Source organism: Crinia signifera, chromosome 8, assembly GCF_055691185.1.
Source record: "Crinia signifera chromosome 8, ASM5569118v1, whole genome shotgun sequence".
Lineage (NCBI taxonomy): Eukaryota > Metazoa > Chordata > Amphibia > Anura > Myobatrachidae > Crinia > Crinia signifera.
In genome coordinates, this window is record NC_139224.1 from 70,411,967 (window position 1) to 70,427,007 (window position 15,041).

The 15,041-nt window shown below is 48.8% G+C and overlaps 1 pseudogene across 1 annotated transcript in view; it reads right to left on the reverse strand.

The window, feature by feature from the left end:
* Positions 1 to 15,041, reverse strand: part of LOC146027235 (protein shisa-9B pseudogene) — a 604,201-nt pseudogene that overhangs the window by 21,587 nt on the left and 567,573 nt on the right. The window contains exon 2 of the transcript XR_014454721.1: positions 4,359 to 4,480. The product of XR_014454721.1 is annotated as a protein shisa-9B pseudogene (transcript). The remainder of the gene's footprint in view (positions 1 to 4,358; positions 4,481 to 15,041) is intronic.

A 15,041-nucleotide genomic window follows, 5' to 3' on the forward strand; every position in this document is an offset into this window, starting at 1 on the left:
ATGGTGTGACTCACTACCTCCCTCCCTTTTTTTAGACTAAAATAGGTCACATTTCTCTTAGCAGAATTTGATTGTACCCAAAAAAACAAACTTGATAATTGCACAAAACCAAAATGGCCCCGGGAGGGCTGATGAGCATGCACGAGTCGTGTGTAGCTCCTCCCATGGTCCTTTGCATACGGGTGTCATATTTATTGCCAGAGGTTTGTATTGCTTGTAGCCAGTGGTAATGCTCATTGTCAAGGATTTGTATTGTTAAACATTTTTAAAAATCAAATGTTTATTCTTACAGTGAAATTTCACATTCTGAATTAATTAATTAATGAACTAAAATTGAAAAAAAAAATATGAAATTCCAAAGACAAAAAACCTTACGGTTTCACATGTCCCATTAAGGCTTCTTACACATGATCTGGCATTTCTGAAACCTGTTGTAACTCTTCCACTCAAACGCCAAAATCTGTATATCTGTATTGTGCAAGGAACACGTCCATTAAGGCGTCAGCCTTGGGCCCTTATTCTAAATCGGACGGTACGGCCCGCGTGCGGCCGTACCGCCGATGTTTTTATTCTGCACATGCGCAGAGGTCAATCTGCGCATGTGCAGCCCCCTTCGCCGCAGACGGATTTCGTCCGCCGCAAAGGGGGCGTATAGGGGCGTGAGGGGCTTCATACCCTCATTTCCCTATGTGTACGCCCCGCGTTTCATGGGCGTTCCCATGCAAACGCGGGGCGTATGCATGGTAATGAGGGTATGACGCAACTCATGGGGGCGGAAAGCTGACGTCGCCGGATGTCAGCTCTCAGCCCCCATGCAAGCTATCACACGGACGATTGTCCGTGTGGTCTCAGCTTGCGGGAGCTGCTGGGGCGTGCGGACCTGCCTTCGATGGTCGACGACCATCGAATGCAGGGGGCAGCTCCCACCATGGTGGAGGCGTACGCCTCCACCATTTTTATGCGGATCGCCAGCCGTCCGTGTACGGACGGCCGTGGCGATCCGTCTCGTGGGCGGGGATTGGTTTGTGCGGCCGGAGCACCGTGTGCGGCTCCGGCCGCACCAACCAGAATAAGGGCCTTAATGATCGTAATTTCATTGCTTTTTGGCGTTTGAGTGGAAGAGTTACAACAGGTTTCAGAAATTCCAGATCATGTGTAAGAAGCCTTAATGGGACATGTGAAACCGTAAGGTTTTTTGTCTTTGGAATATATCATATAGTCAGAGAGCACTCACCATTTGAAGTTATTAAAGCAGGTAAAAAGTTGTAATTTAATCCAACATCAATCACCAGTAGCAGTGGTGCCTGAAACGTCGACCTGCTACTGGTGACTGATGTTGGATTAAATAAAACATTTTTACCTGCTTTACTAACTTCACCTGGTTAGTGCTCTTTGACTATATGAAATATATGTGGTGTTACCCTAATTGAATGGGAAGCAACCTGAGGCTGTCGCACCCCAGAAACATGTGGTTATGATGGTGTGTGTGCAGTCCTGACAAGACTGTATATATATACAGATCGAGAGGGACTCATCTTTGCAGGGGATGGTGGAAGAATCGCCATCCGCCATCCCCCGCCAAGCGTCCCCTTACAACAGGGCTCCCCCCGGTCCCCGCAGCCTCACCGACAGTCGCCCCGGGTCCTTGCCGCCTTGCCGCACCCCCCTAACCCTGTCCGTCCCCCTGAAGGGTTCCCGTCCCCCTGCCGTGTGTGTGTATTTATTTAACTATTTGTGCTACTGTGGGACTACAAGTCCCAGTGGGCCTTTTATTGCCCCACATGCTGGGACTTGTGGTTCTCCAAGTCCCTGCATGTGGTGCAGGCTTGCTGGGACTCATAGTTTCACAGCAGTATACAATAGTTTCTCTATCTTTTTACACAATTATCAGCTCAATGCCCACCGCCCAGGGGCATTGAGGACAGCCCCGGGCTTCAGCATGGGCAGGTAAGTTCTGGAGGGGGGGAACCCTTCTTTGGGGGGTCCCCACTCCCCCAGGACCCCTGCCCATGCTGACCGGTCAGGGGGTGAATGCTTTGGCCGGGGGGACTTGTATAAAAAGTCTTCCCCCGGCTGTGTCATTACCCTGCTGGCTGGTTGGGCCAGTTGCTGGTTCTTGAAATACGGGGGACCCCTACTCATTTTGGCCCTTATATTTGGCCCATATATTTGGCCCTTGAGTCTGGTGCTGGTTTAATAAAATCCTGGGGACCCCTATTTGTTCAGCCCCGTGATTTTATAAAACCAGGACCGGCTCTTTGAGCCCGGGACCCCACGCCGTTTTTTTTTTCACTTTTTTAATTTATCTCTTTTTTTCACCAGAACCATGCACAGGTCTCAATGATCTGTGCATGTTTCTAACAAATTCACCAGTCAGAACCTGGTCAATTTTTTGGGCGATTTTTGCACATTTTTTTGGGGCGATTTCCAAATTCGCACCCCATTAAATTTGAGAATTGTATGTTTTTCAATGGGAAACATCTGGATGCGAATTGAGAAATTGCTATTTCAGAATGTGCGAATTCGCAGCAAAAAGTGTGATTCGCATCTCATTAAGTTGGCGATTTCTGAAAAACGTGCGAATTTGGACGGTTTTGCGCAAAAAACGCCAAAAACATAAAATCACTCCCTATTAAATGTCACCCTGTGTCTGATGTAGAATAACCTTCTAGCTGGTTATTTGAAGTTAATGAAGCAGGTATTTTATAGTTTTGTGTGGTGCTTTAGACTGCTCAGTGCAGTAAACCATCAAATATTTGGAAGCATACAATCTTATAAATACAGTTGACATGTACTTTATACAGTATCGCTGAGAGACCAAATGCAAATACAAACTAATGTATTTCGTTTGAGGAGTTACCAGTGAAAAATAATGGTGTATGCTATAGCATGAAATATAATTTTATATAGTGGCATTATATAGTGGCTAATCGTATACCGCAGCAGGTTGTACTTGAAAAAATATGTATATATTCTAATATGTGTTTTGTTGACAGTTCCTGTACATATACAAGAAACAGGCGCAATATACTGTAGGTAATAATTGCAAGGTGCGCCGGTGCATGCGTGCAATGGTGGTGGGCAGAGCCCTCAGCCGGGACTGCTGTTTAGGACGGCCACGGCAAAACCCTACACTCTCTCTATTGACCTTCTCGGGCAGGTGACCATAAACTGCGGTGTGCTAGGCTTCACCTTTAGTCACCGCGTTCGAAGGAACGAGTTAATCCCGCACCAACCCCGATGCAACCAGGTTTTAGCATGGTACAAATCTACGGCAACCGTCAGCGATAGCACCAAGAGGACGTTCTAACTACAGGGCCTATCTGGGCAGAACACCTTGGCTAACGGCTCCAGGCCAAGGACGGGGAGTGTGACTAAGTCACAGGCACCGGACCAACCAATAACGGGGTACCACCAAACAAAATACACGCCAACATAAAACAGTGGATACACATAAAGTAACGGTACCCTAAAACATGGGCCTCTCCGAATCACGAGAGCTGGACTCGGACACTGATCATAGCTTATTGAATACAAGATTAAGGCAGTGGCCCTTCTGATGAGTAGAGGAGTCAGTCCATTAGGAGAGGCTTAGAGAGGAGGTTACAGAGAGTAGTTTGGAGGCATGAGCAGCAGATTTTGGGCTGTCAGTAGCAATACTGAAGTCACCCATTTTGATGGTTGAGATGTCAGAGGAAAGGAAGTGAGGGAGCAAGGCAAAAAAATATGCCAGAAATCATGTTGGTTGCCCTGGTGGGCGATATATCGCTTCAATACACAGTGCAAAAGTGATTCTGATAGAATGTACTAAAAATGATGTGAATGTGAGTGATGGAACCTGTGGAAGAACGGTGTATGTGAAGGATTGGGATAGTAGTATTCCAACCCCACCTCCTCTACTATCACCAGGCCTGGAGGTGTGTGTGAAGTGGTGAGGCTATGTCTGACTGTGTGAGCCATGTTACTGTTATAGCCAGCAGGTTGAAGTTTTTTAAATTAAGCATTGCAGCTTACAGGTCTCACAGCATATTACAAACACTTCAGGAAGCTCCAGTGATCCCTACCATAGCCCACACCCTGGCCTATCACTTGGGCAGCTATTCCACGTCGAGCAATGACAGGTGCTGCTGATCAGCCCTATCCTGACTGGATAGGAAACCTGGACTGGATCTATTTTTCCTCATGCGGCTTCTGACCTAAAACCTGTTCTGGATTTTTCACATTAAATTTGCTGTATCTGCCACACTACTCTTCAAGTATATTGCCCCAATATTGCCCCAATGTACCAATATCAGAGATAAATGATGAGCCTAAAGAATAAATGTAACTGTCAAGAGAACGTTTCTAATACATCTCACCTATACTGTTTTGCGGTGAAATTCTTGTTATACCGTCTGTAATCTGAATCTGTATGCTGCCTCTGTGTCCATCATTTAGGAGCTCAACCTGGACTGGTTGCTTTAGTAGATCTGTCAGAGTCCTGAAAATAAAAACAAGCAGAAATAACCATTTACCGAAAATGCAGACAATAAAAAAATAATGCAAAAATGTAAAATATATATTTGTAAAATAAAAAAAAATATTAGCTATTATATACAATATCTGCAAATACTGCAATTTATTTTATAAAGGTAATGCTATAAAATTAAGTCAAGCTACAATGACTCATTTATTTATTGACTTCTGAAAGACCCTTTACAAATTATTTTAACAATTAATAGATCTGGGGGCTTGACAATATTACTAGTATACGAGTGTCAACATTTAGAAAATGTACATTCATCATCCTGTACCTCCCAACTGTCTGGATTTTTGCAAGATTTGGGGGATGGTCCCATGTCCAACTTGGGTCTGGCAGTGTCTGGCAGAGGGGGGTGGGCAGTTGGGAGTCGTCCCACCCCCCCCCCCCCCCCCCGCTCAGTGCTCCATGCCCCCAATTTATTGGAATGTGCAGGAGTCCCACAATGTCACATCAAAGTTGGTAGATATACATTACTTTATATTGACACCATAATGTTGACAAGATGTTCAGAATGTTGATATGTCAAGAATGTTGACATTTGACATTCAGAATGCTTAACTGTCAACATTGACATAAAGTCAAGCTGCGTGTTATGTTAACATTATGAATGTCGACAGTCGTAATGTCCACAATCTGGTTATCCTGATTCTGACTTAGGTGAAACTCCTCTTATTACCCTAATTGCAGCTTAACCCTGATTTCATTCATAATGCCATTTAATACAGAATGGAAAATATATCTTACACAAAAAACAGACATACTGTATATCTAACTGTAAATGAGCAATTCTAGATACATATATTGGATGCATACAATCTAACATGAAATATTTCACATGATGGTACACATAGCGGCGGATCCAGGGGTGGCAATCAATCCCACCCCCTGTTATTTATGCCATTTTCTTTTTAAATTGGAGAGTGAGTTCACTCTTACTGATGCCAGCTGCACATGTATTATACAAATTGCACATTGTGTCATAGTGCACTCTGGAAACTGTAGTTCTCTGCCTCCTACTGAGATGTGGCCAGGGCCGGCGCAACCCACTCAGCGAGGGATGCAAAGCAGGTAGGCGCCGACCAGTAGAGGCGCTTTTCCTGCTCTGCACCCTGCTGCTCCTGCCGGCTGCCACTGCCTGTCACACGCCATGACAGACAGAGGCGCCGATAACATTATGCTCTCAGCCGCGTTGATGATGTCCTGCACGAGGGTCAGGGGAGGCAGAGCAGAGGAATGTGATCTGCAGAGGAAGGCTCTGCAGTACTTCTAGGAGCCACTAGATGCCCCCATGTGATCCCACTGTGTGGAACTGGGGCCTTATCAGTGGTGAGAGAGAGAGGCTGTCCGGGACCCTACAGAGGAGGAGCTGCCTGACTGACTGACTGACTGAGTTTGTTTTTATGTCTGTCTGTCTATAGCTATCAATCTCTCTCCCCCTCTCTCTCCCTCTGTCTATACCTGTCTCTGTGTGACACTCTCTCTCCCTCTCTCTGTCTATACCTGTCTCTGTGTGACTGTCTCTCTCTCTCTGTCTATACCTGTCTCTCTGTCTCTCTCTCTCTCTCTGTCTATACCTGTCTCTGTGTGACTCTCTCCCTCTCTGTCTATACCTGTCTCTGTGTGACTCTCTCCCTCTGTCTGTCTCTCTCTCTCTCTCTGTCTATACCTGTCTCTCTCTGTCTATACCTGTCTCTGTGTGACTCTCTCTCTCTCTTTCTGTCTATACCTGTCTCTCTGTCTCTCTCTCTCTGTCTATACCTGTCTCTGTGTGACTCTCTCTCTGTCTATACCTGTCTCTGTGTGACTCTCTCCCTCTCTGTCTATACCTGTCTCTGTGTGACTCTCTCCCTCTCTGTCTATACCTGTCTCTGTGTGACTCTCTCCCTCTGTCTGTCTCTCTCTCTCTGTCTATACCTGTCTCTCTCTGTCTATACCTGTCTCTGTGTGACTCTCTCTCTCTCTTTCTGTCTATACCTGTCTGTATGACTCTCTCTCTCCCTCCCTCTGTCTATACCTGTCTCTGTGTGACTCTCTCTCCCCCTCTCTATTTCTCTCTGTCTATATCTATCTCTGCCTTCCTGCCTCGCTCTCTCTCTCTCTGTCTATACCTGTCTCTGATTGACTCTCTCGCTCCCTCTCTCTGGGGTAGATTTATTATCATGTCCCTAATGTTCATTATGCTGCTAGCCACGCTTCACCACTTTTTCGTGGTGAAGCAGACCCCAGTTCGCCCGAATGTATCATACCTTACGTTTTCGTTATCCCCACTCAACCAGGATACGCTGTCTCCCATAACGGATGTGCGCTTTTCTCCGGCTGTGTGTTCTGCCCATGCGCCGGTTTCCCTGACACACAATGTGTCACCGGCACTGGGACAGCTTATGCTTAAAAAAAAAAGGTTTGCTGGCAGAGTAGCGTAGCGCTGTGAAGTAGCACTAGCGGGTGTCAGGACAGCGGCAGAATTAGCATTTTTTTTTATGGGCTATGGAAGGCGCAAAATTTTAGGTTGCAGGGAGGCGCCAGACACCCTAGCACCGGCCCTGGATGTGGCTTTTTATGACTTTTAATCGGGATACAAAGGAAATTGGTGGCAGAGCTGACATAGCCAGCAGACAATAGGGAAATGGTTGCTGGGGGGCAGGCGACTTTCTACTGCAGCAGGGGTTATATAGGGTGGGGACAGCTTGTCAGTGGTGACCCACTGCAAGAGCTGGCAGAAGTGTACTCACTGCAGGGGGGGAATTATCATCTGCTCTACCCAGCTGCTAGGGCATTGAGCATGCCAGAGGGAGCTGTCTGCAATGCCCTATGGATGGGCAGTGAGGTGTGTGCAGTGGTGGATCAAGATGTTTCTCCTGGGGGGAGCTGTCCTCCCCTTCCCAGTCCTGTCTTCTCGACCTCCCAGTTTCTACAGGAGCCCAAAATTACCCTATTTTCATAGCTATAGCGATAACAATATACAGCAGCTGCTGCATGTCCCTCATATATTTTCCTTATGAACAAGACACAAGTGGGACCATCTGACTTATTTATTAAGACCGAGATGACATGGTTCATATATAAAGACAAAATTAATAAATAAATAAATTTACCAGGGGGAAAGAAGTTAAAATGGTCAGATCATATAAGATATCACACTTTTATAATATGCTCAGTGCTGGAATAACCACCTAGCAGTCTAATTAGTAGGTCTAGTTGATGTTTATCCTTAGATTGTACAGTATATATCATAACATTATGTAGCTGCTGGCAAAATTACTAACATTATCAAGGAGTAAAACTGTCCATAATATTTAGGAGGGCCCATAACCTAAAAAAACATCTTGACACCTAGTTTCTTTAAGGGATCGCAAAACTAGTTTAGAACATTGGTAGGTCCAAAAGTGGGTTCTTCAGACGCAACCACTCAAAATATAAAATTTGCAACTACAGGTATGTGAGCAACAAAACAAAAATGGTTATGGCAACCATGTCCACAAAATCATATAATACAGAATCTTTCATTAATACCTGTTACGTTATTTAACTTCCCTGCCAGATGTATTAAGTTGGCTGCACCACACGTCCCCTTAAAATCAGAATCAGAATCAGCTTTTTGGCCAGGTATACTTGCGTATACTAGGAATTTGTTTTTTGGTTTGCTGTGCAACAGCCAGGAGGAAACACGTAAACAGTATACAATATAAACAATAAACAATATAAACAGGCCTCTGTGGATGCTTTTCCATGGCTGCCAGTCTGCTCTCCAACTGCCGCCATTCACCTTTGCTGAATCCTTTCTGCATAGGGCAAAATTAGGGACCATCGAATGATGTTGGTGTTCCCCTGCAGCCTGTGAATGGATGTTTTTCATTTGCAGCCAGTGCGTGCGAACACACGCTGCAAGGGGTGCAGGCAGGTGGCCCGGCATTCACCGGGCGGGGTTTGGTGGACTTGCAAGGCTGCGAATTGGCAGCCTTGCGAATCAACCAGAATAACCTCCAGAGAGCATAGGTAATTGATGTCTAAGGGGCACCTTGATAGATTCAGAGATAGTTAGTTTTTCCAGTTTCTCTAACGTCCATTATGGAATACTGGGGTTCAATACTATGGGGATAGAGATCCTCCGCAGGAGAGACAGGCACATAAGATCTTTCAGTGTAGGCGCACTGGCTCCTCCCTCTATCTCCCCCTCCACTAGTCAGTTTAGAAAAATGTGCCTCAGGAGAGGCTGCACTTCTGGGAGCTCCAGAGAGATTTTTCAACATTTTGTTTTAGTTTGTTATTTTGGGGTGCTGCTTTTAGACCTAGGCAGCAGTCCTGTTTCAAGGGTGCCAGGGGAAGGGTCAGTCACCGGCCTCTTCAGGCGCAGAGCTGCCCTGCTGCAGGACTTTGTCCTGAGAGAGGTTTCTGTCACCGCACAACATGGCGCTGGGGCGAGCAGACCTCCCAGCTGCCGCATACCCCTGGCAGGGTCTGAAGACTACAAGTGGTGAGTACTGGTCGGGGTCCCCCACAGAGGGTACCCCGACTTTATGTGCAGCAAGATGGCGGCGACTGTAGCGGCGGACCTCTCGCAGGTACCACGTGAACCCCCCATCTTTTATATATTTGCTGGCAGGTACAGATAGCCACTGGACCACCAGGGCTATGGCAATGTCTGGTTTTTGCATAAAACACAGATAAGCCTAAAAATTCCAGCTTTTTAATGCTAAAAGCACCAGCTCCATTTTGGGGGCGGGGCTTAGCTCAGTGGGTCCAGGCTCTGCTAGGCAAGACTTCCTGCTTCTTCCTGCATGCTGAGGTAGCCATTACAGCTCATCATCGGTGGGGTGGATCTGGGATCTTTCTGCCTGCAGAGACAGCAAGTTATAGCACTAATTAACACTTACATTGTGTTTGCCTAGCATAGGAATATTGCATAGCACTGTTTTTCTGAAGAATTACTGTGTGTTTTACTGTGAACCAGCTCTCTCCAATCTGTGAGCTCAGGTTACAGGGTGCCCTGGTTTCCCAAGTAGCTCTGTTTACCCCACACTGGCTAGTTATGATATTAGTCTTTAACACATAGCCAAAGAACACTTACAAATCAGTGTGAGTGTGTGTGTGTGTGGTGTGGCTGAGTCTCCAGCTTCACAATGGTGAAGAAACTGACCTGCATGGTGTGCAGCACCACGTTTATCCCTGCCTCACAGACACAGGTTAACTGTGAACCCTGTATGTCTCCACAGCCTAGTGGGACTACCCCTCTGGCTAGTGGTGTGCCCCCACATTTATAGTGGGGTGTCACAGGGAGATAATGAGCCTGCATGGGCCAGCAGCATTAAAATGCTGTTAAACTCAGTCTCATCCCAGCTAGCTGCTAATACAAAGCAGACTCAGAGGGTGCAGAAGGATTTAGCCATCCTGTCAGCTAGGGTGGATAGCATCACTCCTTTTCCCAGCCAGTCTAGCCAGCCTCAGAAAAGGCCCTTGTCGGCTGTGGCCCCTGATACAGATGAGGATGATATCCTTGATGAGACGGAGAAGTTGCAGGATCAGGAGCCTGTACAAGAACAGGCACCAGTACATGGCCCTGAGCCTCTTATCAGAGCTATTAGGGAGGTCTTAGAGCTCCCTCTGGAGGAAGTCACGGAGGGTGACTCTTTCTTTATGACACAGAAAAAGCAGTGTGTGTGTTTCCCAGAGCAGGCGGAACTAGAGGGTGTTTTCAAAAACGCCTGGAAAAACCCTGAGAAGAGGTTCCAGCTCACAAAGAGGTTCGCAAATGCGTACCCTTTTGAACCTGCAGGTAGAAAATTGTGGGAGGAGCCTCCCGTTGTGGACTCCTCAGTTTCACGCCTTTCTAAAAAGGTGTTACTACCGGTCCCGGGTGTTTCCACCCTTAAGGACGGGGCTGACAGGAGACTGGAGGCCACTCTCAAGTCAATGTATACGGCTAGTGGGGCCTCTCAACGTCCCGTACTGGCCAGTTGTTGGATGGCTAAGGCCATTCACACGTGGCCCACCCATATCCAGGAAGGTTTGCTGGGGGACATGTCGGTGGCGCAGATAGGTGAAAATGTGCGTCACATTCAGGACACGACAAGGGTCCTATGCGAGGCCCAGAAGGAATTGGGGGCCATAAATGCCCGCAACTCTGCAATGGCGGTCTCAGCCCGGAGGGCCCTGTGGTTGCGACAGTGGGTGGCAGACGTGGACTCCAAACGCAGCGTGGAAAGTATCTCCTTCTCACAGGAGAGGCTTTTTGGGAGTGAGCTGGATGAGTGGATCTCCAAGGCTATGGCTGGTAAGTCCACTTTTCTTCCATCAGCCCCTCCTGCGCCAAAACGTCCATTTACCTTGCCTACCCAGCAGTCCTTTCGTGGGACTCGGTTCCGCTCCAGGGCCAGAGGTGCGTCCAATGCCAACAGAGGTGGATGGGGTGTGCCCCCACAATATAGTGGGGTGTCACAGGGAGATAATGAGCCCGCATGGGCCAGCAGCATTAAAACGCTGTTAAACTCAGTCTCATCCCAGCTAGCTGCTAATACAAAGCAGACTCAGAGGGTGCAGAAGGATTTAGCCATCCTGTCAGCTAGGGTGGATAGCATCACTCCTTTTCCCAGCCAGTCTAGCCAGCCTCAGAAAAGGCCCTTGTCGGCTGTGGCCCCTGATACAGATGAGGATGATATCCTTGATGAGACGGAGAAGTTGCAGGATCAGGAGCCTGTACAAGAACAGGCACCAGTACATGGCCCTGAGCCTCTTATCAGAGCTATTAGGGAGGTCTTAGAGCTCCCTCTGGAGGAAGTCACGGAGGGTGACTCTTTCTTTATGACACAGAAAAAGCAGTGTGTGTGTTTCCCAGAGCAGGCGGAACTAGAGGGTGTTTTCAAAAACGCCTGGAAAAACCCTGAGAAGAGGTTCCAGCTCACAAAGAGGTTCGCAAATACGTACCCTTTTGAACCTGCAGGTAGAAAATTGTGGGAGGAGCCTCCCGTTGTGGACTCCTCAGTTTCACGCCTTTCTAAAAAGGTGTTACTACCGGTCCCGGGTGTTTCCACCCTTAAGGACGGGGCTGACAGGAGACTGGAGGCCACTCTCAAGTCAATGTATACGGCTAGTGGGGCCTCTCAACGTCCCGTACTGGCCAGTTGTTGGATGGCTAAGGCCATTCACACGTGGCCCACCCATATCCAGGAAGGTTTGCTGGGGGACATGTCGGTGGCGCAGATAGGTGAAAATGTGCGTCACATTCAGGACACGACAAGGGTCCTATGCGAGGCCCAGAAGGAATTGGGGGCCATAAATGCCCGCAACTCTGCAATGGCGGTCTCAGCCCGGAGGGCCCTGTGGTTGCGACAGTGGGTGGCAGACGTGGACTCCAAACGCAGCGTGGAAAGTATCTCCTTCTCACAGGAGAGGCTTTTTGAGAGTGAGCTGGATGAGTGGATCTCCAAGGCTACGGCTGGTAAGTCCACTTTTCTTCCATCAGCCCCTCCTGCGCCAAAACGTCCATTTACCTTGCCTACCCAGCAGTCCTTTCGTGGGACTCGGTTCCGCTCCAGGGCCAGAGGTGCGTCCAATGCCAACAGAGGTGGATGGGGTGTGCCCCCACAATATAGTGGGGTGTCACAGGGAGATAATGAGCCCGCATGGGCCAGCAGCATTAAAACGCTGTTAAACTCAGTCTCATCCCAGCTAGCTGCTAATACAAAGCAGACTCAGAGGGTGCAGAAGGATTTAGCCATCCTGTCAGCTAGGGTGGATAGCATCACTCCTTTTCCCAGCCAGTCTAGCCAGCCTCAGAAAAGGCCCTTGTCGGCTGTGGCCCCTGATACAGATGAGGATGATATCCTTGATGAGACGGAGAAGTTGCAGGATCAGGAGCCTGTACAAGAACAGGCACCAGTACATGGCCCTGAGCCTCTTATCAGAGCTATTAGGGAGGTCTTAGAGCTCCCTCTGGAGGAAGTCACGGAGGGTGACTCTTTCTTTATGACACAGAAAAAGCAGTGTGTGTGTTTCCCAGAGCAGGCGGAACTAGAGGGTGTTTTCAAAAACGCCTGGAAAAACCCTGAGAAGAGGTTCCAGCTCACAAAGAGGTTCGCAAATGCGTACCCTTTTGAACCTGCAGGTAGAAAATTGTGGGAGGAGCCTCCCGTTGTGGACTCCTCAGTTTCACGCCTTTCTAAAAAGGTGTTACTACCGGTCCCGGGTGTTTCCACCCTTAAGGACGGGGCTGACAGGAGACTGGAGGCCACTCTCAAGTCAATGTATACGGCTAGTGGGGCCTCTCAACGTCCCGTACTGGCCAGTTGTTGGATGGCTAAGGCCATTCACACGTGGCCCACCCATATCCAGGAAGGTTTGCTGGGGGACATGTCGGTGGCGCAGATAGGTGAAAATGTGCGTCACATTCAGGACACGACAAGGGTCCTATGCGAGGCCCAGAAGGAATTGGGGGCCATAAATGCCCGCAACTCTGCAATGGCGGTCTCAGCCCGGAGGACCCTGTGGTTGCGACAGTGGGTGGCAGACGTGGACTCCAAACGCAGCGTGGAAAGTATCTCCTTCTCACGGGAGAGGCTTTTTGGGAGTGAGCTGGATGAGTGGATCTCCAAGGCTACGGCTGGTAAGTCCACTTTTCTTCCATCAGCCCCTCCTGCGCCAAAACGTCCATTTACCTTGCCTACCCAGCAGTCCTTTCGTGGGACTCGGTTCCGCTCCAGGGCCAGAGGTGCGTCCAATGCCAACAGAGGTGGATGGGGTGTGCCCCCACAATATAGTGGGGTGTCACAGGGAGATAATGAGCCCGCATGGGCCAGCAGCATTAAAACGCTGTTAAACTCAGTCTCATCCCAGCTAGCTGCTAATACAAAGCAGACTCAGAGGGTGCAGAAGGATTTAGCCATCCTGTCAGCTAGGGTGGATAGCATCACTCCTTTTCCCAGCCAGTCTAGCCAGCCTCAGAAAAGGCCCTTGTCGGCTGTGGCCCCTGATACAGATGAGGATGATATCCTTGATGAGACGGAGAAGTTGCAGGATCAGGAGCCTGTACAAGAACAGGCACCAGTACATGGCCCTGAGCCTCTTATCAGAGCTATTAGGGAGGTCTTAGAGCTCCCTCTGGAGGAAGTCACGGAGGGTGACTCTTTCTTTATGACACAGAAAAAGCAGTGTGTGTGTTTCCCAGAGCAGGCGGAACTAGAGGGTGTTTTCAAAAACGCCTGGAAAAACCCTGAGAAGAGGTTCCAGCTCACAAAGAGGTTCGCAAATGCGTACCCTTTTGAACCTGCAGGTAGAAAATTGTGGGAGGAGCCTCCCGTTGTGGACTCCTTAGTTTCACGCCTTTCTAAAAAGGTGTTACTACCGGTCCCGGGTGTTTCCACCCTTAAGGACGGGGCTGACAGGAGACTGGAGGCCACTCTCAAGTCAATGTATACGGCTAGTGGGGCCTCTCAACGTCCCGTACTGGCCAGTTGTTGGATGGCTAAGGCCATTCACACGTGGCCCACCCATATCCAGGAAGGTTTGCTGGGGGACATGTCGGTGGCGCAGATAGGTGAAAATGTGCGTCACATTCAGGACACGACAAGGGTCCTATGCGAGGCCCAGAAGGAATTGGGGGCCATAAATGCCCGCAACTCTGCAATGGCGGTCTCAGCCCGGAGGGCCCTGTGGTTGCGACAGTGGGTGGCAGACGTGGACTCCAAACGCAGCGTGGAAAGTATCTCCTTCTCACGGGAGAGGCTTTTTGGGAGTGAGCTGGATGAGTGGATCTCCAAGGCTACGGCTGGTAAGTCCACTTTTCTTCCATCAGCCCCTCCTGCGCCAAAACGTCCATTTACCTTGCCTACCCAGCAGTCCTTTCGTGGGACTCGGTTCCGCTCCAGGGCCAGAGGTGCGTCCAATGCCAACAGAGGTGGATGGGGTGTGCCCCCACAATATAGTGGGGTGTCACAGGGAGATAATGAGCCCGCATGGGCCAGCAGCATTAAAACGCTGTTAAACTCAGTCTCATCCCAGCTAGCTGCTAATACAAAGCAGACTCAGAGGGTGCAGAAGGATTTAGCCATCCTGTCAGCTAGGGTGGATAGCATCACTCCTTTTCCCAGCCAGTCTAGCCAGCCTCAGAAAAGGCCCTTGTCGGCTGTGGCCCCTGATACAGATGAGGATGATATCCTTGATGAGACGGAGAAGTTGCAGGATCAGGAGCCTGTACAAGAACAGGCACCAGTACATGGCCCTGAGCCTCTTATCAGAGCTATTAGGGAGGTCTTAGAGCTCCCTCTGGAGGAAGTCACGGAGGGTGACTCTTTCTTTATGACACAGAAAAAGCAGTGTGTGTGTTTCCCAGAGCAGGCGGAACTAGAGGGTGTTTTCAAAAACGCCTGGAAAAACCCTGAGAAGAGGTTCCAGCTCACAAAGAGGTTCGCAAATGCGTACCCTTTTGAACCTGCAGGTAGAAAATTGTGGGAGGAGCCTCCCGTTGTGGACTCCTTAGTTTCACGCCTTTCTAAAAAGGTGTTACTACCGGTCCCGGGTGTTTCCACCC